General features: G+C 37.8%; 1 protein-coding gene and 1 pseudogene across 5 annotated transcripts in view; one reads left to right on the top strand and one right to left on the bottom strand.

The window, feature by feature from the left end:
• LOC116083817 overlaps window positions 1–20,578 on the bottom strand; it is a 25,432-nt pseudogene extending 4,854 nt beyond the window's left edge.
• Window positions 1–21,171, top strand: part of Mctp1 (multiple C2 and transmembrane domain containing 1) — a 586,378-nt gene that overhangs the window by 287,288 nt on the left and 277,919 nt on the right. The gene's annotated exons all lie outside the window — the stretch shown is intronic.

A 21,171-nucleotide genomic window follows, 5' to 3' on the forward strand; every position in this document is an offset into this window, starting at 1 on the left:
TTTTTAGTGTGCATGTAGCCCTGGCTGTCCTAGAACTTGCTCTGTAGACCAGGCTAGCCTCAAACTCAGAGAACTCCACCTGCCTCTGCCTCCTGAGTGCTGGGATTAAAATCATGTGCCACAATTGCCCAGCCTAAATTTAGTGTTTCTAACAACCTACTGTGTCATATTTTAGTTTGTGGGTTGAATCTAGTGAGAAGCACAGACAGCAAGTGTGTACATGTCAAGAACAAAGCAAGTTCACAAGAACCAAGAACTTAGGTATAGTCAGCCACTTAACAAGAAACTAGATGTTTAAAAACAAACTCAAAACTGATGGAAAAGAGAATGGATCAAACCACATTGTTGAATGCATGCATAAAATTCTCAAACCTTAAGAATTAAATAAAAACTTAAGATTAAATTCAATCATAATCAAAGTCATACTCACAATTAACTATTAACTAGTTTTGAAAAGAGTAATAGTAACTAGATAGAAAATGCCTAGAAAAATGAATGTATAAGCCAGGTGTATAAGCACAAGTCTCTAATCCCAGAATTTGGGAGGCAGACACACGTCTGCCTCTGCTGAGTTCTAAGCTAGCCTAGTCTACAAAGCGAGTTCTAGGCACATTAGGAGTACATGAGACAATGTCTTGACAGATAAAGGGGGTGGGGAGAGATGCAGACAGATGACATCCTGATATATGAAGTCTGATTTTTCAAAGGTAATTAAGTGGTTTGTTTGAATCACTTAGTATTTATGAAACAGATTGCAAATGCTCAAAAATTCAAATCAAAACTCCACAAAGTTCTCTTACTAGTGGAACAGAGAAAACCTAACTTCTTGTGACTTAGCAACATATCAGCTTCTCTAAGATACTATTGATCATAGGACACCATTACTTCCTGTCCTGCTCAATTAAAATGTACAGGGTGTGTGCTACAGTGGCAGTAGCCCACTCACTTACTTCATGTGCATTACAAATATGGGAACCACTGAAATGGCTTAGCACACAGAGTGCTTGTCACAAAGCCTGAGGAGCTAAGGAAGACCCTAAAACCTACATGGTCAAAAGAGGGGATCAACTCCTGCAAGTTGTCCTCTGACCTCAACACTCACAGTGATACATGTGCACTCATGAATGAATGTAATAAAAAAATTTTCAATATGAAGAATGTGTATCTTGTAATATCTTTTCACCTCTGTATTTTATTTTCTTTACAAGGACTATCTCTTGGTGAACAGTTGTTACTTGGGACTATCAAATCGATTCCTAGCAAACTATAGTTTCTTTCTGTCTGGAACAGGGAAGTGTTTTTCAATCAGTGACTGCAATACCCCTTTGGAATTTGAAATAGAATCATTCAGTTCTCCTCCACCTTCTACCAAGGCCTCTAAAGTTCTGGCTTGTCCTGTAGACTGCAGACCAGTTACAGCACACATTCTTGATCTCTTCCCAGGCCAGCCGCACCACCCTTTTCACTTTGGATACTGTACTCGGGTACTTAAAACACCTCTGGTGAGCAGACCAGAGCTGACCCTATATAGATTTCTTCATTCTCTGCTCAGCATCAATCAAATCTGTAGCTTTGTTGAAATAGCTCTCTAGTGATAACCCAATTTTAACATAGCTTTTTTTCTTTTTTCTTTTCCCGAGACAGGGTTTCTCTGTATAGCCCTGGTTGTTCTGGAACTCACTCTGTAGACCAGGCTAGCCTTTAACTCAGAAATCTGCCTGCCTCTGCCTCCCAAGTGCTGGGATTAAAGGAGTGTGCCACCACTACCCGGCTTTAATTTAGCTTTGAGAGAGTTTAATGTATTTTTTTTTCTATTTTTTATTAGATGTTTTCTTTATTTAGAATATCTCCTTTCCCAGGTTCCCCTCCAAAAAAAAATAAAATGAATAAAATAAAATAAAAAACAAAAACTAAAACAAACCCCTGTTCCCTCCCCCCTCCCCCGCTCACCATCGCACCCACACCGGCTTACTGGCCCTGGCATTCCCCTACACTGGGGCATAGAACCTTCACAGGGCCAAGGTCCTCTCCTCCCATTGATGACTGACTTTGCCATCCTCTGCTATACACATGCTGCTGGAGCCAAGAGTCCCCCCATTTGTTTGGAGTTTTAGTCCCCAGGAGCTCTGAGGGTACTAGTTAGTTCATATTATTGTTCATCCTAAGGGGCTGCAAACCCTTCAGCTCCTTGGGTCCTTTCTCTAGCTCCATCATTGGGAACCCTGTACTCAGTCCAATGGCTGCGAGCCTCTACTTCTGTATTAGTCAGGTACTGACAGAGCCTCTCAGGAGACAGCTATATCAGGCTCCTGTTATCCAGTACTTGCTAGCATCCACAATAGTGTCTAGATTTGATGATTGAATATGGGAAGGATTCCCAAGTAGAGCAGTCTCTCAATTGTCCTTCCTTCAGTCTCTGCTTCATAGTTAGTCTCTACAACTCCTTGCATGAGTATTTTGTTCCCCCTTTTAAGAAGGAACAAAGTATAGACACTTTGGTCTTCCTTCTTGAGTTTCTTATGGTTTGTGGATTGTACTTGTGTATTCCAATTTTCTGGGCTAATATCCACTTATCAGAGAATGCATAACATGTGTGTTCTTTTGTGTTTGGGTTACCTCACTCAGGATGATATCCTCCAGATATATCCATTTCCCTAAGAATTTCATAAATTCATTGTTTTTAATAGCTGAGTAGTACTCCATTGTATAGATTATCACTTTTTCTGTATTCATTCCTCTGTTGAGGGACATCTGGGTTGTTTCCAGTTTCTAGCTATTATAAATAAAGCTGCTATGAACATAGTAGAGCATGTGTCCTTATTACATGTTCGAACATCTTCTGGGTATATGCTCAGGAGTAGTATAGCTGGGTCCTCCAGTAGTACTATGTCCAATTTCCAGAGGAACCACCAAACTGATTTTCAGAGTGGTTGTACCAGCTTGCAGTCCCACCAGCAATGAAGAAGTGTTCCTCTTTCTCCACAACCTCTCCAGCATCGGCTGTCACCTGAGTTTTTTATTCTAGCCATTCTGACTGGTGTGATGTGGAATCTCAGGGTTGTTTTGATTTTCATTGCCTTGATGACTAAAGATGTTGAACATTTCTTTAGGTGCTTCTCATCCATTCAGTATTCTTCAGGTGAGAATTCTTTGTTTAGCTCTGTACTCCATTTTTAATAGAGTTACTTGTTTCTCTGGAGTCTAATGTCTTGAGTTCTTTGTATATATTGGATATTAGCCCTCTATCAGATATAGGATTGGTAAAGATCTTTTCCCAATTTGTTGGTTGTCGTCTTGTCCTATTGACAGTGTCTTTTGCCTTACAGAAGCTTTGCAATTTTATGAGGTCCCAATTGTTGATTCTTGATCTTAGAGCATAAGCTATTAGTGTTCTGTTTAGAGAATTTTCCCCTGTGCCTATGTGCTTGAGGCTCTCGCCCACTTTCTTTTCTATTAGTTTGAGTGTATCTGGTTTTATGTGGAGGTCCTTGATCCACTTGGACTTGAGCTTTGTACAAGGAGATAAGAATGGATCAATTTGCCTTCTTCTACATGTTAACCACCAGTTGAGCAAACATCATTTGTTGAAAATGCTGTCTTTTTTCCACTGCATGGTTTTAGCTCCCTTGTCAAAGATCAAATGGCCATAGGTTTGTGGGTTGATTTCTGGGTCTTCAATTCTATTCCACTGATCTACCTGCCTGTCACTGTACCAATACCATGCAGTTTTTATCATAATTGATTTGTAGTACAGCTTAAGGCCTGGGATGGTGATTCTACGAGGGATTCTTTGATTTTTGAGAATAGTTTGGCTATCCTGATTTTTTTGTTATTCCAGATGAATTTGCAAATTGTTCTTTCTAAGTCTGTGAACAATTGAGTTGGAATTTTGATGGGGATTGCATTGAATCTTTACATTGCTTTTGGCAAGATGGCCATTTTTACTATATTAATCCTGCCAATCCATGAGCATGGGAGATCTTTCCATCTTCTGAGATCTTCTTCAATTTCCTTGTCAAACTGATCTTTTGCTTGCTTAGTTAGAGTCACTTCAAGGTATTTTATATTATTTGTGACTATTGTGAAGGGTGTTGTTTCCCTAATTTCTTTCTCAGCTTGTTTATCCTTTGTGTAGAGGAAGGCCACTGATTTGCTTGAGTTAAGTTTATATCCAGCTACTTTGATGAAGTTGTTTATCAGGTTTAGGAGCTCTCTGGTGGAATTTTTGGGGTCACTTAAGTATACTATCATATCATCAGCAAATAGTGATAATTTGACTTCTTCCTTTCCAATTCGTATCCATTTGATCTCCTTTTGTTGTCTAATTGCTCTGGCTAGGACTTCAAGTACAATATTGAATAGGTAGGGAGAGAGTGGGCAGCCTTGTCTAGTCCCTGATTTTAGTAGGATTGCTTCGAGTTTCTCCCCATTTAGTTTGATGTTGGCTACTAGTTTGCTGTATATTGCTTTTACTATGTTTAAATATGGGCCTCAAATTCCTGATCTTTCCAAGACTTTTATCATGAAGGAATGTTGGATTTTATCAAATGCTTTCTCAGAATCTAAGGAGATGATCATATTTTTTTTTCTTTTGAGTTTGTTTATATAGTGAATTACGTTGATGGATTTCCAAATATTGAACCATCCCTGCATCCCTGGGATGAAGCCTACTTGGTTATGATGGATGATCGTTTTGATGTGTTCTTGGATTCTGTTTACCAGAATTTTATTGAGTATTTTTGCATTGATATTCATAAGGGAAATTTGTTTGAAGTTTTCTTTCTTTGTTAGCTCTTTGTGTGTTTTAAATTGTGGCTTCATAGAATGAATTAGGTAGAGTACCTTCCATTTCTAGTTTGTGAAAAAGTTTGAGGAATATTGGTATTACGTCTTCTTTGAAGGTCTGATAAAACTCTGCACTGAACCCATCTGGTCCTGGGCTTTTTTTGGTTGGGAGATTATTAATGACTGTTTCTATTTCATTAGCAGATATGGGACTGTTTAGATTGTTGATCTGATCTTGATTTAACTTTGGTACCTGGTATCTGTCTAAAGAATTATCCATTTCATCCAGGTTTTCCAGTTTTGTTGAGTATAGCCTTTTATAGTATGCTCTCATGATTTTTTGGATTTCCTCAGTGTCTGTTGTTATGTCTCCCTTTTCATTTCTGATTTTGTTAATTAGGATAATATCTCTGTGCTCTCTAGTTAGTTGGGCTAAGGGTTTATCTATTTTGTTGATTTTTTTCAAAGAACCAGCTCCGGGTTTGGTTGGTTCTTCATATAGTTCTTTTTGTTTCTATTTGGTTGATTTCAGCCCAGAGTTTGATTATTTTCTGCCTTCGTCTCCTCTTAGGTGAATTTGCTTCTTTTTGTTCTAGAGCTTTCAGATGTGCTATCAAATTGCTGGTATATGCTCTCTCCAGTTTCTTTTTTATGGCATTTAAAGCTATGAGTTTTCCTCCTAGGACTGCTTTCATCGTGTCCCATAAGTTTGGGTATGTTGTGGCTTCATTTTCATTAAACTCTAGAAAGTCTTTAATTTCTTTCTTTATTTCTTCCTTGACCAAGTTATCATTGAGAGTAGAGTGTTGTTGAGCTTCCACGTGTATGTGGACATTCTATTGTTTATGTTGTTATTGAGGAGCAGCCTTAGTCCATGGTGATCTGATAGGATACAAGGAATTATTTCAATCTTCTTGTATCTGTTGAGGCCTGATCTGTGACCAATTATATGGTCAATTTTGGAGAAGGTACCATGAGGTGCTGAGAAGAAGTATATCCTTTTGTTTTAGGATAAAAAGTTCTATAGATATCTGTTAAATCCATCTGTTTCATAACTTCTGTTAGTTTCCCTGTGTCTTTGTTTAGTTTCTGTTTCCATGATCTGTCCATTGCAGAGAGTGGGGTGTTGAAATCTCCCACTGTAATTGTGTGCAGAGCAATGTGTGCTTTGAGCTTTAGTAAATTTCTTTTATGAATGTAGATGCCCTTGCATTTGGAGCATAGAGATTCAGAATTGAAAGTTCCTCTTGGTAGATCATACCTTTGATGAATATGAAGTGTTCCTCCTTATCTTTTTTGATCACTTTAGGATGAAAGTTGATTTTATTCGATATTAGAATGGCTTCTCCAGCTTTTTTCTTGGGATCATTGTCTTGGAGAATTGTTTTCCAGCCTTTTGTTCTACAGTAGTGTCTGTCTTTGTCACTGAGGTGGGATTCCTGTATGCAACAAAATGTTGGGTCCTGTTTACGTACCCAGTCTTTTCATTGGGGAATTGAGTCCATTGATGTTAATAGATATTAAGGAAAGATAATTGTTGCTTCCTGTTATTTTTGTTGAAATCTGTTCATGTGGCTATCTTCTTTTAATTTTGTTGGAAAATTACTTTTTTGCTTTTTCTAGGATGTAGTTTCCCTCCTTGTGTTGAAATTTTCCATTTCTTACCCTTTGAAGGGCTGGATTTGTGGAAATATATTTTGTAAATTTGGTTTTGACATAGAATACTTTGGTTTCTCTATCTATAGTAATTAACAAAATTAATCTTAAATGATGTATCAATATACAAATATTTATACCAATGAAAAACTTTAAACCTGTGTCAGTATACAAAATATAACTTTAATTTTGCATCAAAATATAAAGATCTCTACCAATATAAGATTGTGGCTATAAATTGCTTTTGTTTAAGGATAGAGTTAGTAATCCATCCCTATTTGTCTAATTCCTTATAATATTACTATATCCCTTTTTTTCTTTTTAACCCTCTTCTATTTACATAAGAAAGAAAGAAAAAGAAAGATAGAAAGCTCTGAGTCTAGGCTCTTTCTTTAGTTTCCTCTCTGGACAAATCTATAATTATTTGTAAATTATCTCTTAAAATGACAACATATCTATAATTTATAAAATAACTAAAATTGCCCATCCCAATTTAAGGGATTAGGATAATGGTCTTCTTATAATTGCTTTCTACTGAATTGGGGAGAATAACTTCTGTTTGGGGCCCAAAAAGAAATTGGAAAAATGGTTAAATCAAAATAAAGCAAGCTGGCATTATTTGTTGTCCAAGTTGAGAAAGTTTAGGGCTTAACTGAAGTCCTGACTGGACATGCTAGATGAACTGAGGTTATTGCGGATTAGCAGCCTTTTCTGAAGCTGTTCTGAAAGCAAGTCTCTAGAAACAGCATTAGTTGAGGCAGGATTAGGCAGGATGGTGGAACTGCAGGTCATTTTAGCATCCCAGGGAAGAATCTTGTCAAGGCTGTTCTCTTGGTGTTTTATTCTGTAGTATATAAACCTTACAACCTATAATTAGTTTTATAAAGATATTTTTATGAAATGTGCAATGTGCACAGCTCAGTTAAGGATGAATGTTTTGCTCCTTTTTTGAGTAGGTGAAAGACAACTGTCTTTTTTATGAGTTAGTTTGATCAATAACCAAATTATATATAAATCTTTATTCTTGCCATATGAAAGGATGGCATCATGAAATTTAAGGAGTATGTAGCTAACAAGATTCATTTGGTTTGTTTAGCTGAAGTTTTGGCTAGAGTCATTTTTATGTCTCAGCCAGTCCTGTTTGTTTTTTTTTTTTCCTTCCTATCTGCAGTCAAAATCTCCAGGGGGTCTTTCTCTGTTGCTGTAATTTCCAACCCCAATAAGTCCATATAAAAAACACACATTCCAGTTATGATAATTTTAAGCTATGTGCCTAGATTGGACAGATCTAATACTATACTAATTTATTCTCTAGCTATAAGGAGTTGCTACCTGCAGTTTTTCCTGGCTATAGGATTCTGCTCCATTATGGCTCCCTCCTCTTCTTCCTCAGTCCTCTCCTTTTCCTTATCAGTCTACCTGCCTCCCATCTCAAAGACCTCCCATCCCACCTTTCCCCTCCACTGACCAATCACAGGCTCTAGTCTTTATTGACCAGTTAAAATGGGGAGAATGTTCACATGAGATCACCTGAGAAAGTGATGGATTGCTAGTAGGGGCAGACACTCTTGAGGACACAGCATTAACATCAGAATACAAACACCATGAGGACAACCAACAACATTTCTCTATTTGATCCTTATTACTTTGAAGGAATCCAGAGCCTTTTATTTTCTATTAATACAAATACAGAGCCTCTCTCCCAAAATAGCATATTCTTGGTCCAGCAATTTGAAGTCATCAAAAGTATAGATTGATTTAATTTAGCAGTCTCTTTTTTATTTAGATGTGCTCTATTTTGACCTCTCAAATAAAGAATTTGTAATGCCATTATAACCACTGAACTTATAGCCACCATCATTTTAATAATTAAAATACTTAAAACAATTATTATTTATTGAGATAGGGGTTTTTGTGTAGCCTGAGGTGGCCCGGATTTGTTTATAGATTAGATTGGCTTCAAACTCATAAGAAACCTGTTCTTGCTTTTGTCTCCTAAGCATTGAGATTGGAGGCCTAGATTTATTTATTCATCTCTATATCCTTAAAACATTTATATTATTTTTCATTTATTTTTCCCTTCTATCCTTAAAAACATTTATATAAATTTCTATTTTTTTCTCCCTTCCTTGGAGATTAAATATATCCCCTTTCTCTTTATATAAATTAAATTAATATCCTTTTTTATTAAAAAAAAACTTCATTTCAATTCTCTTCTATTTACTGTATAAGCCTATTTTTAAGCTAACATATATGTGTCCTGGGTTAAGCCAAGCAGTCCCAGTATTTTCATGAAGCCCATGTTGAAAGAAACCAGTTGCTTAAGGTAGAGACATATTAATTTATTTTATTTTCTATAATTTTTTTTTATTTTGGGAGACATGCAGCCTTGCTTTTGCCCTCTGAGCAGTAGGACTTTGTTTTATTGCATAGCAGGGGCTTTTAGCATCTGTGCAATTAAGCTGTATCTTTAATACAGGATAGAGCAGCATTTCAGAAGACCCCATGCTGGAGTCCGAACTTGATGTTTGGTATGATATTAGGTTCGATTTACGGGTGGGCACAGCTGTGTCTTAGTTTATGTTATGAATCCCAGAATTATGCATGCCAAATTAGCATGCATTTTGCCCTATTTCGGAACCCCAAGCAGCTTGGAGAAAAACCTGTGTGGTAAGAAACCAATTTTTCTTGTATCTTCATCTTAAAGGGAGAGCATGTGTTTTTTATTTGGGAATCTGAAGTTAATTTAATTTTTTTGAAAGGGAGTTTTTGCCCTAGTTGGGTACTAATATGTTGTAGACATTTTAAATTCCAATCTGGAGTTTCTACCCCACCTTTGACAACTTAGTTCCCAGATAAAAGGCACACATAACCTTTATATTTACAATAAGCACACAGCTGGGCAGATATCTACCCTCTATGCTATTAGAATCTACTTTCCTATCGATAACCCCAGTTTATTACTTACTATGTTTCATCTGGGCTACTCTTAACTCCAATTGGCCAGCCCTCAGGGCCACATTTTCATGACTCACCTAACTCATGATAGCTTCTCCTTCAATCCTTACCTTCTTCTCCGATTGTGGTTCTCCTCTGACCCCCAAGCCTGGGAACCCTAACCCTGCCTATGTCTCTTCTGCCCAGCTATTGCCTGTCAGCATCGTTAGTCACTAATCAGAAATAACCGGGGGCGGGGAGGACAAGTTCACATAGCTCACTAGGGTCTACATGCAGACTCTCTCATCTTGGGGGCCACACTTAGCATTACAATACACAGTAAAAGATCAAACCTCAACAATAATACTTCTTCATATTTGACTCAGTGATTTTTAGTTTTCTAGAAAACATGGAATGGCTGCCTCAGTGTCAAGGGCATGCATCAGAGAGCCTTGCCTCTCCTTGGGGAAGTATGAGAAGCTCTGTCATTTTATCTATACAGAAATATAGAGAAGAGAGGTGGAAAGACCTCACTTGCACAGTTTGCAACAAACAAACCTGGGACCTTGGCCAATGTCCTTCTACCACAGGAGCACTGCGACTGTAACTGGTTATGGAATTGAGGACTAAAGCCTGGGAAGGCAGGGTAACAACTCCCACTGAGACTCACAAGTAGTTATAATTTCATTGGGTTAATTCATGATCATCACGGTCAAGATGTGGCAGCAGGCAGGCAGGCATAGTACTGGAGCAATAGCAGAGAGGGAGGGAGAGGGAGCTAGAGAGAGGGAAAGGCTAGCATGAACTTTTGAAGCCTTAAAGCCCAACTCAGTAGCACACCTCCTCCAAGACTTCTAAGCTTTCTTAAACAGAACATCATCTGGGAAACAAACTCTCAAATATACCCAGCTATGACGGCCGTTCTCATTCAAACAACCACAACAAGGAAACACCTCTGGAACTGGAGAATCTTAAGAAGTAAATGGAGCTCAACAGTTAAGAGCACAGACTACTCCTCCAGAGGACTCCAGTTTGCGTCACATGACACACCCACAGTGGCTTACAACCATCTGTAACTGCACTTACCATCTTCTGGTCTCTGTGGTCATGCAGACATACATGCAGGCAAAGCATCCATACACAAAGGTAAAGAGATGTTATAGAGTTTTTTTTTTTTAATTCAACTGGTGACACATTATGAAACCATTTCAGAAAATACTGAAGTAGTGAGGCAAAAAGGATTGAGGGAGATAGAGATACTTGGAGTATTATTTTATTAATTTTTTGACTTTTAAAATAAGAGAATAAGAGTGCTTATAAAAATTAGTTTTAATTTGTTTTATTCATTTGATTTTTTTGGTTAAGATGGACATGATGCATATTGAAGTATCCTAAAGAAAATGGTTTCCCTTTGGGTAAAAATGATTAATAATGGCAGTATTTGTTATCTTTTCAGAATCAACATATCAATTACTGGGCATAAGGGGAATGTCTGAGGCAACAGAAGTAATGGTTACAGACTAGATTATGTGTTCCACATCTGGAACACAACTGTGGTTGTTTTTATGTCACAGATAAATCTACAACTTGAATTCACTATTAAAGCAATATTTGTCCAAAGCAATGTGAAAAAAAGCTATAACCTTAAATATTTTAGTTTACTTAAATTTCCTAAAGTTACATTTAGACACTTCCTACTGTTTATGCTGGATCTGCCTTACTTCTCCGGGTATAGCAAGAATGATTTTTGTTGTGTATCCTCATTCTTTATCAAATAAGGAAATTAAGCCTAAAAGCTTATTGTTAAAAAAATCATTTGATTCTTTATGTGATCTGTTTGACTTTCTTCTCCTCTTCAAAGAAAGAAATGTGTTTGTCTCTGCTCTATACAATGTACTGCATTGGCAATATTCATGTTCCTCAAAAATGCTACTGTCAGGGTTGGAGAGATAGCTCAGAGGTTCAGACCACTGGATGCTCTTGCACAGGACCTGAGTGGTGCCCAGCATCCACATGGTGGCTCACAACTGTCTGTCACTCATGGTCCAGGGGCTCTGACATCCTCCTAGAGCTCTGCAAGGCTCTTGCCAGAATATGGTACACTCATATGGAGGCAAGCACTCGTACATGTAAAATAAAAATAAGCAAGTCTCTAGAAAAAGTTAATGCGCCATGTTGTTTTGTTTCTGTTTTTGTTTTGCTTTTCTACCATTCTCCATCACTCATGTGCTAGGCAGAGAGTGAGCTGCATGGTAGATGCTCATGTGGACATGGCATCATTAAATCTTTATGGGTCCCCAGAGTATGAGTAGCTATTAATATTTTATTACATCCTAAGTTTGGAATAATAATGATTTAAACTTGTTAACCAGAAATCTAATTTGTCCCTGAGAATGAAAGCCACGGCTGTTGTGATTAGATGCTGTTTAAAATTTAAATGCCTTTAAATACTGTTTCTGGGGAAGAGAATTTGCCTTCTTGTACATGGTTATTTTATTGCTACATAGATGTGAGCACTCTCAGAGCAAGTTAATTTTGTGTTAAACTACTTCAAAATGTAAATAATTTTAAAAATATTGTGGTTTCCATCGGTGTTCTGGATTTTGAAAGGGTGGGTATGTGTGTATATTTTCCTTTAGAAAGCATAGATACTATTGATTGCCTGTCTATGAGAAAGCAAGGAAACTTGATTATCTTTAAAAGAAACAATTGGATCATGGAGTTCAGAAAGAAGCAATAGGCATTCTCTAGGTCTAGACTACTCTACAACTTTTAAATCATATATCTATAATTTTAAAATAAAATTAATGCTTCTAAAAGCAAGCCCTGAAATGAAAGTTCTGACAACAGATATAATATAAAGATATAATAGGAAAGGAAGTCTGGATTTAGTCTCCATATTCTCTGCCAGTGTCATTTTGTCATCACTGTAAGCTATTTTAATGAGGTTTCCGATACAGATAATAACAATCAAGTATATCTTGCTAGAAAAAGCCTGGGAACTCAGAGGCATGAGGTATGGCAGCACTGACTTGGTTTTAACAACAGAAGCAGACTGGACAGGAATTTGGTAAATATGACTGCCATCTTGTGGTTTAATGAAATATTACAACAAAATAGCACTTGGGCTTTAGTCATTTTCTGAGATTTAAAACACACTATTATTATTATTATTATTATTATTATTATTATTGTTGTTGTTGTTGTTGTTGTTGTTGTTGTTGTTATTTTCTCATCCTCTTTCCCTCTCCTCCTTCTTTTTTTTCACCATCATATCTCTTATTGTCAATCATTGGCTTGGAATTAATTACTTGGAATTCCAAAATGCTAGAAGACTTAATAGCTGGAGATTCTGTAGAAAATAACTCCGACATCCTGTAAAAATGCATTATAAGATTGCACAAGCTCTCATTTTCTCAAGAGTTATCCAGTAATTGTGAGTTCCAAAAGATGCATCCCGGAAAAGTTAAGTCCCATCACTCCCCGTTTTGACAGCACCAATCATGAGGGCCCAAGCCTTACGGACTGGGACATGGTGCTCTCTTCTAAAGCATCGTTTTTTACATGTACACGACTGTAGAGCTTATCTGAAAACTATAGTAGCTATTGATATCACTAACAGTGTTTCACTGAGTTAAGCCTTTTATGGACTTCCAAACATAGATGATAAGCACATTGTATATGAATATTTTACTGAACTGAGCTGGAGAGAATAAGATCCCCCATTCTGCATCCTGAAATCCCAAGCAGTGAAGGTCTAGAACTATTAATGTCTGTCAATCACTTAAAAACAGACTAGATTATGGTCATTACCAGGCAATGTTTAATAGTTGCTGGGATTGTACACAGCATAGACAGCATAATTATACATAGCATAATTCTTGTAGCTTAACATGCTATTTTGATTTTTAAATATTTCAAGGAAAGGAAAGATTATTTTATATATTCTTACCACAAATAATAATAAAAGCTGGACTGGAGAAAGCTTTGGAAAGTGATGGATATGTTATGCCCTTGAGGGTCATGGTGATGTTTTGTGGTCTGTTGAGTTTTATTCATTATATGTTACATTTTCAAGTGTGGGATATACTTTATGTTTTTCAAATGGTTAAATATATAGGCAAATGCTAAAATTAAAAATGCAGAGAGATAAATGTTGGGCAATCTATTTTTCCCCAGACTCTGTCATGTAGACTCTGTCTTGACCCTCACAGGGATCTTATCCAATGGCAGGAAAACACACAATAACCAAGAAGATATTCAAATTGGTAATGTGGACATACAAATTTATCTTCTATAACATATGTTAATTGAAACTTTATTCAGATGGGACATTGAGGAAGATATTTCTTAAGTGAATTTGAAGAATCAGAAAGCATCAGTCAGGCAAAGGGAAAAAAGAGATAGGAAATTGCAGGCCTTGAAAGAGGTAAGCTTGCAGGCATACACAAAAACCAGGTGCACAGAAAGGATGGTGCACACCTGTAATTCCTGCACCTGGGACCTGGAGGTGAGGATTATCAGAAGTTCAAAGTCCTCCTCTGCTGCATATTGAGTTCTGTGATACATAGAAGTGTCTTAAGTCATAAGGCAGTCAGAACATGGTAAGGAGCCCAAGGTGGTACTGCAGACATGGTGCTCTTCCTACAGGCTGCTTCACAGATCTTCCTGCAAGATTGCTGTGCTATGAAATCCTGCACCCTTCAAAGTTCAAATGTGAAGACCTTATTCTAGTAAGGAGGAAAGTGGAGTGGAAAGACAGACAGTTGATCAGGAGGCTCTCATAAGTAGCATTAGAACCTCTACAGAAGAAGCACAAGGAGATGCCGTGATCTTCTGCCATGTGATTTGACATGTGTGGATCTGAGAGCAGACTTCCAGACACTGAACAACTGGTGACTAGATTAGGTACTGGTTAGAAAACTTTGAGATTAATTTCTGTGTTCATAAGCTATGTAGTTTAAGTGTGCTTTCTTGTAGCAACATGGAGAGAACTGAAAGCTGTTGAGATGTGTTAATCAAAACTTGGAAGAACTGTTTGTAGTTTAAAAAGTCAGTCAGGACTGACCTTTAATGGAAAAACAATATCACAGTAGATATGGAAAGGTCAGTTAGGAGGCAACTGTAGGAGAACCCTTCATGATTATTCAACCAGAGTGTAACCAGAAGATATGAGATCATGGTATAGTCTCAAAAAATTAATCAGGTTTTCTTTGTGGAGCCAGAAGTAGAAATGCTGAACATGAAGCCATATAATGAAGGGGAGAGTTTAAGAATAGTTTTCAATTATACACTTGAGAAATTGCCAATAACGACGACGATGACGACGATGACGATGATGATGATGATGATGATGATGATAATAAAGACACTGAGTAAAATGGAAAAGCCCAAGGAGAGACGGAAAAGAAGATTAAGAACTACTTTTGGGACATTTAGCATTGGCTTCTCTATTTGAAATGCAGGCAGGATAGCAGGAAAAGAGATTCCATCACAAATGTGATGGCCACCATGACATATTTGAGATTTGAAGCCATGAGAATGGATGATGGAGGATGCAGGGAAACATGAAGTACATGAAGAGAACACTACCTGAAGTAAGATCTAGCAAAGAGTACTGAGAAGCACTCTTCCCAGTGGAGAAGCTGGAGAGGTTGAAGGAACACAGGAGAGGGTGGTACAGTTCCGAAGGCAGGGACAGGAGTGATGGGCCCCACTGGCTTCTGCAAACAGGTTATTAGAGGCATCATGTAACAAGATTATGGCAAAACCTTGTTCAGAAAAAAACAACCAAGACAGATGCTTCCAGTTTTGCAGTTCTGTAGAATGAAAGGGAGCTCAAAATTGACCATTAGAAGTCCAGTAGACATTCAACGTGAGTGGTGCCTGTAGTATTTAGAATGGAGGATTTGAATTTGGAGGAGGACTGAAGAGGTCTAGAGAAGGTCACAGGACAAGCTGAGTATATGAGCAACTGAGAGATTGTAGAACTCTGAATGCATACAAAATAAATGTATTGGCTTATTGTGATATTTCTGTAGGCTGTATACTGCTCTCATAGCTTACCCTTCTAGCTGCTGCTGCCAGCCAACAGTCTAGAAAGGTACAGTGGTTTCTTAATCATTTCACTACATACTTGAAGAACAGAATTTTGGGTGTTAAAATTCTTACTGCTTTGCACTAGGGACAAGGACAAAATATAGGTACAAAAATTTGAAGACATTGACTTCCATTTTATAATAAATATAAGGCTATTATTAGTATTGGTGTTCATTAAATAATACTAGTAACAGCTATCATTTACTGAGTGGTTACCATAAGCTAGATATTAAGGCACTATTTTAGGTACTAAGTTTGTATTATAGACAGATAGGCAGACACTGGCACAGTTTACACAACAACTTTGTTACTCCTTTTGGAGCCACATCAAAGTCACCTGGAATAGGGCTCGCAGGATCATTCAGTAGAAGTTGCTTGCCTTATACCTGAATTTGATCCCTGAGACACAACAGGTTGTTGAAGAGAACTCTTTCTATTTAAAAAAAGAGGCCTCTATGCCCATGTGCACACACATAATGAAGAATACATGGAAGTTTAAAAATTAAACAGGAAAATTTCCCACAAAATTAATTACTAAATCATAAGACAAGAGAAAATGTATAAAACTCCCAGATATTGACTTCTAAAATTGCTAAAACATTCTGTCCTTCCATCAGCAGAACACAATGTCTTCCATCTCTCCACACCCTCAGCAGTATTAGACATAGCTATCATACTGAGCATTTAGAACTAGAACTCACTCTAGAAGGAAGGCCATATACTCAAGGAAACCTATGTGTAGAAGCCAGCACATAGTCCTGAGGCTTTTGTAAGTCAACAGTTATGCTACCTTGTAAATAAGCACAGAGCATCACTTATGTGCAGCAACAAGCATTTGGTGTTTGTTTGTGGACTTAGCAGTCTGCTTTAGGGTAAGTGCTGGAATGCCTCTGCCTTACACCTCTGGTGTCCCTGTGGGTTCAGGGCTCTTGACCAGCTATGTTTTTCTCACAGTGATGATGATGGAGGCATAAGAGGAGACCTAGTCTTAATACCCCTATTCACTAAAATCAGGGCTTAGTCTATTTAACCTCACTCCCCAGTGCAAGTCAAGAGCAAAATGTGACCATTCAAAGGAGGAATTGCAGATATTGCATTTGAAGACAGATATGTGTCCAATAATGGAATCCCACATCTTTGACCATCTGAAGAAATATGTATAAATTATACTATACTGCAGTTTGGTGAGGGGGAAAATACATAAAGTTTTCTTAAAGAAAGTGAGGAACATTTTATTCAAGACTATTACAGTGAGGACTAATACTTTTTACAATAGGGCAAGTAAAGTTAGTCCATTTCCACTGAGACAAAAGACAGGAGAATTTTAATGCCCCAGTGAGTTGGTGAAAATAAACCATAGATTGGCCCAAGAGGCTAGACTATCTGCCTTTGTTGAGTGGCATTCATTTAAGTTGAGTTTCTATTTTCCACAGAAAATGGCAGATAGGAACCCTATGCATTAAACTAAACTAAACTGATATATAAAAACAAGATGTATATATTAATAGGACACATGTAAATGTTTAATATGTAAGCACATTGTATAATAATGAGGATATGTATATGGTAAACATTTATTATTTTTAAAAATATTTTCAGATTTTAAAAATTTTCATGTATATGAGTATTTTGCCTACATGCATGTATTTATACCACATGTGTGCTTGTGTCTGAGAAGATCAGAAGAGGCACTGAATCACCTGAAACTGGAGTTATGGGTAGTTGGTATCCACCATGTGGGCACTGAGAATCAAACCCAGGTCCTCAGTAAGGATAGTAAGTACCCATAACTGCTGACCATCTCTCCAGCCCAACATTCATTTTTTTTTAATGGCAAAAATCTCAAAACCCTTTCTTCTGGCTTGAGGTATATAGTACTGTGGTATCTGCCTTCACCCTGCCATGAAGTAGTCTGCCAAAACTTCTTGCTCATATGTAACTCTACCACAGTGCCCACTGACCAATCTTTTCTCACGTCTCACTGCACTGCTATCCCTAATCTCTGGTAACCTTAACTTACAAGTCTCAACTTCCATATGATGAGCTTTGTTAGAGTTCACACTGTAGAGCATGCAGTGTTTGGCTTTCAGGGCCTGCCTGGCTTATTTCACTCAATATAAGATCTTTTGGTCCATCTGTGCTGTCACAAATAATAGAATTTCACTACTGAATGGTAATGTACTGTGTATATCTACTACATTTACATTATGTAGTCATCAGCTGAAGGCTCTGGTTATTTTTTCCATCTTGGCTGTTATTGGGAGGGAAGCTCCAGAGAACATGGGGAAATGCAGATGTCTCTTCAACATGTGGATTTCATCTCCTGCGTAGATATCCATAACGGAGGAATTGCTAGATCACTTGATAGTTCCTGTGTGTGTGTGTGTGTGTGTGTGTGTGTGTGTGTGTGTGTCTAGGCTAGAGAACAACTTCAGTTATTGTTCCTCAAGATCTGTCTCCATCTTTTCTGAGGCAGGGTCTCTCACTGGCTTGGGACCAATAAGGTTAAATTAGCTGGTCAGTGAGCCCCAGGGACTTGCTGGTCTGTGCCTTTCCCATCCTGGGATTATACATGGCTTTTTACATAAAGTTTCTCGAGGGTTAAACTCTGAGAAATTATTGCAAAATAAGCATGTTAGTTACTGACTGAGCAATCACCTGAGCCTATATTTAGTTTTTGAACCATTTCTACACTATTTTCCATAATGGCTATGCAAATGCCTACCAACCATGGGCAAAGGATCTTTTGACCACATCCTCACCAGCAGTTGTTAGCTTTTGTCATTTCAGTAGCAACCACTCTTCTTATGCCCAGGTAATTTTAATTTTAATTTCCCCAGTGGCAATGATGCTAAACACCTTTTCACATGGCAGTTGGTCCTATGGCTTCTTGATCACATTTCAAAGAAATGGCAGTTTCTCAAGGCAAGGTTTCCTGGATTGCTAAGCCTCAGGGAGACTTGGAGAAAAGGTGCTTCTTAGGCTAGCAAGATGGGTCCACTGGTGAAGGTGCTTGTCATACAAACCTGGTGACTGGACCCAGAACTCACACCAAGGTAGAAGGAAAGAAAGAGCCAACTCCACAGGCTTATCCTCTGACCTCTACATACACACACCTCCCCACACCCCTCCCACACTAAATTAAAAAAAAAAGAATAGATGAAAAACTGCAGCTTTCTTAAAGTAAACAGTTGATGGAAAAGGAAGTGAGAGAGCTACATTACTAACAAATCTGTATAAAGTTTAGTCAAACTGAAGAGAATGTCAAGGCTATGTAAACTACACAGTAGCAACTGGAGTTTTCACCATGGATAATGTGTATGGAAGCATAGAGTTCCACACTAGCAACTCTGAATGTTGTTGCCTCTCTGTCCAGATGGCCTTATCTAATCCTTATCTGATTACCTCCCAAAGGCCCCCTCCTCTAAGGACCATCAGAGCTAGGGAATGCTCAGTAGGTAAAGACTTACGTGAAGACCTGAGTTACAATCCTCAGAAACCACAGCACCATTCATCTATAACCATAGTGTCCCTGGGGTGAACTGGGAGATGGGACAGAAGAATCCTAGGCAAACTATCCTGGCATACACATGACAAAACAACAAAAAGACCCTGTTTCAAGCAAGGTAGAGGGCAAAGACTAACACCCAGAAGTTGTCCTCTAACCTGCCCACTTGTGCCTTGAAACACACATGCCCACATGAATGCATATATACAAGTTCGTCATAAATATTACATATACCCATATATCACAATACTCATACAAACACACATATACACATGTAAATATAAAATAAATGTCTTAAAAGTTTTCACTTTTTTAATGCCTCACAATAGAAGTTGAACTGATATTGGTTTTGTTAGGGACAAGCCATATTCAAAGTATCTTAAGTACAGACGGATATTTCTCACTACTGGACATCTGGATCATCCAGACACGGACCTCTTGAAGCAGAGGGAAGATGTTCCACTGTGCCAGACCTGAGTCTTGTAGCTCAGAAGTTCTGAGTTCACAGATCTAAGTCATGCCATGACCTAATTGGCTTGTTGCTGAGTAACTGAACGTGGTCATTACTTATGGCACTGCAGAGTGCAGCCTGTTGCAGGGGAGAGCCTGCAGAGTGCAGCCTGTTGCAGGGGAGAGCCTGCTGAGTGCAGCCTGTTGCAGAGGAGAGCTGCTGAGTGCAGCCTGTTGCAGGGGAGAGCCTGCTGAGCGCAGCCTGTTGCAGGGGAGAGCCTGCTGAGCGCAGCCTGTTGCAGCGGAGAGCCGCTGCAGGAAAGAACTCAGGCAGACTTGAGCACTAAGAAGGCTGAAGAGCTGGCCAGAAGTTATGATACCCAGGTTTACGATGTTGTAGTCATTGTCTGCTCAAGTTGTTCCTTATTTAATTATTTGTTTGCCTGAGTACTAGTAGGTTTTAATTTTTTAAAATTTCATTTTATCCTGTGTATATGAGAGTTATGCTTGCATACATGTACTGTATGTGTGCATGATATCTATAAAAGCCAGAAGATGACATTGGAGCTTCTGGAATGAGAATTGTAGATGGTTGTAATGCTCGGGTTTTCTGCAAGTCCAACTAGTGCTCTTAACAACTGAGACATCTCTCCAGATATGAGTTATTTTGTTGACGGTTTATTTTAATTATTTATTCATTTGACTATTTATTAATGTTTGACTATGAGGGGGCTTTTCACTTTTTAAGCAAATTATCTGCTTAAAACAACGTAGTTAATTTCTTGTAGGAGTCCTTTTTTATTTATTAATTTAAAAAACAGTCTTATGCATTCAAGAAATAATCTCTTGCCTCTTGTATAACAAATATTTCCAATGTAATATCTTTTGGTTAACTTTATTATAGTCTCTTCAGCTAAAGAGATTAATTTAACTATATAAATCCTCTCTCACACAAATATCTATAGCTCTGTCATACACAATGCACTGCATTGTTTTTCAATTTTAAACTTTTTGCTTAAGGTCTGGGGCAATACTAAGAAAATGATACATGGATTTCAATAGTCCTTCAAATATGTGCTGCATGCCTATACCTTTCTGGGTCCTCAGTAGATAATTTGGAGCCATCATATTAGTAATAGCCATTTTAACTTTTAACATTTTGTTGCATTGACTCCCTTAAAGAATATAGTTTAATATCATACCATATTACTAGACCAATATTTACATTATAAAAAATGATTATATCTGGGGATCAAATACAGAATTTTTTAAAGGCTCTCATGTGTTCCAGGTTATCTTGAACTTGTTGTAGACACAGAATGCCTTAAACTCCGGATCTTCATGGTTCTACTTCCCATGTGTTAGAATCATAGATGTTTGGGGCTGTACAAGCTCAGAGAGAACCCCAAGGGATGAAATAAGGAAGTACAGGTCAAAAGGCAGTTCTTATGTGTAGCATAAGCCTTTGTGTGTTTCTTCAACAAGTATGTATTGAGAAGGGATATGAGCATTGAAAAGAAGATTTAAAAGGCTAGCATTGTGGTCATAATGTGTAGTATTTAGATGATGGTTTTATACCTTAATTTTCTTTAAGACATACAGTCTATAGACACCAACTAGAGGAGCTTCAGTTTGGTCAAACCAGGAAAAATTAAGTCAAACTTTAACATAAGGGAGATGTAAAGAACTTTTTCATAATTATGGAGATTGTTATACACTGGAAATTCTACTTGAGT

The sequence above is a fragment of the Mastomys coucha genome, unplaced genomic scaffold, assembly GCF_008632895.1.
Source record: "Mastomys coucha isolate ucsf_1 unplaced genomic scaffold, UCSF_Mcou_1 pScaffold8, whole genome shotgun sequence".
In the NCBI taxonomy this organism is placed as follows: Eukaryota; Metazoa; Chordata; class Mammalia; order Rodentia; family Muridae; genus Mastomys; species Mastomys coucha.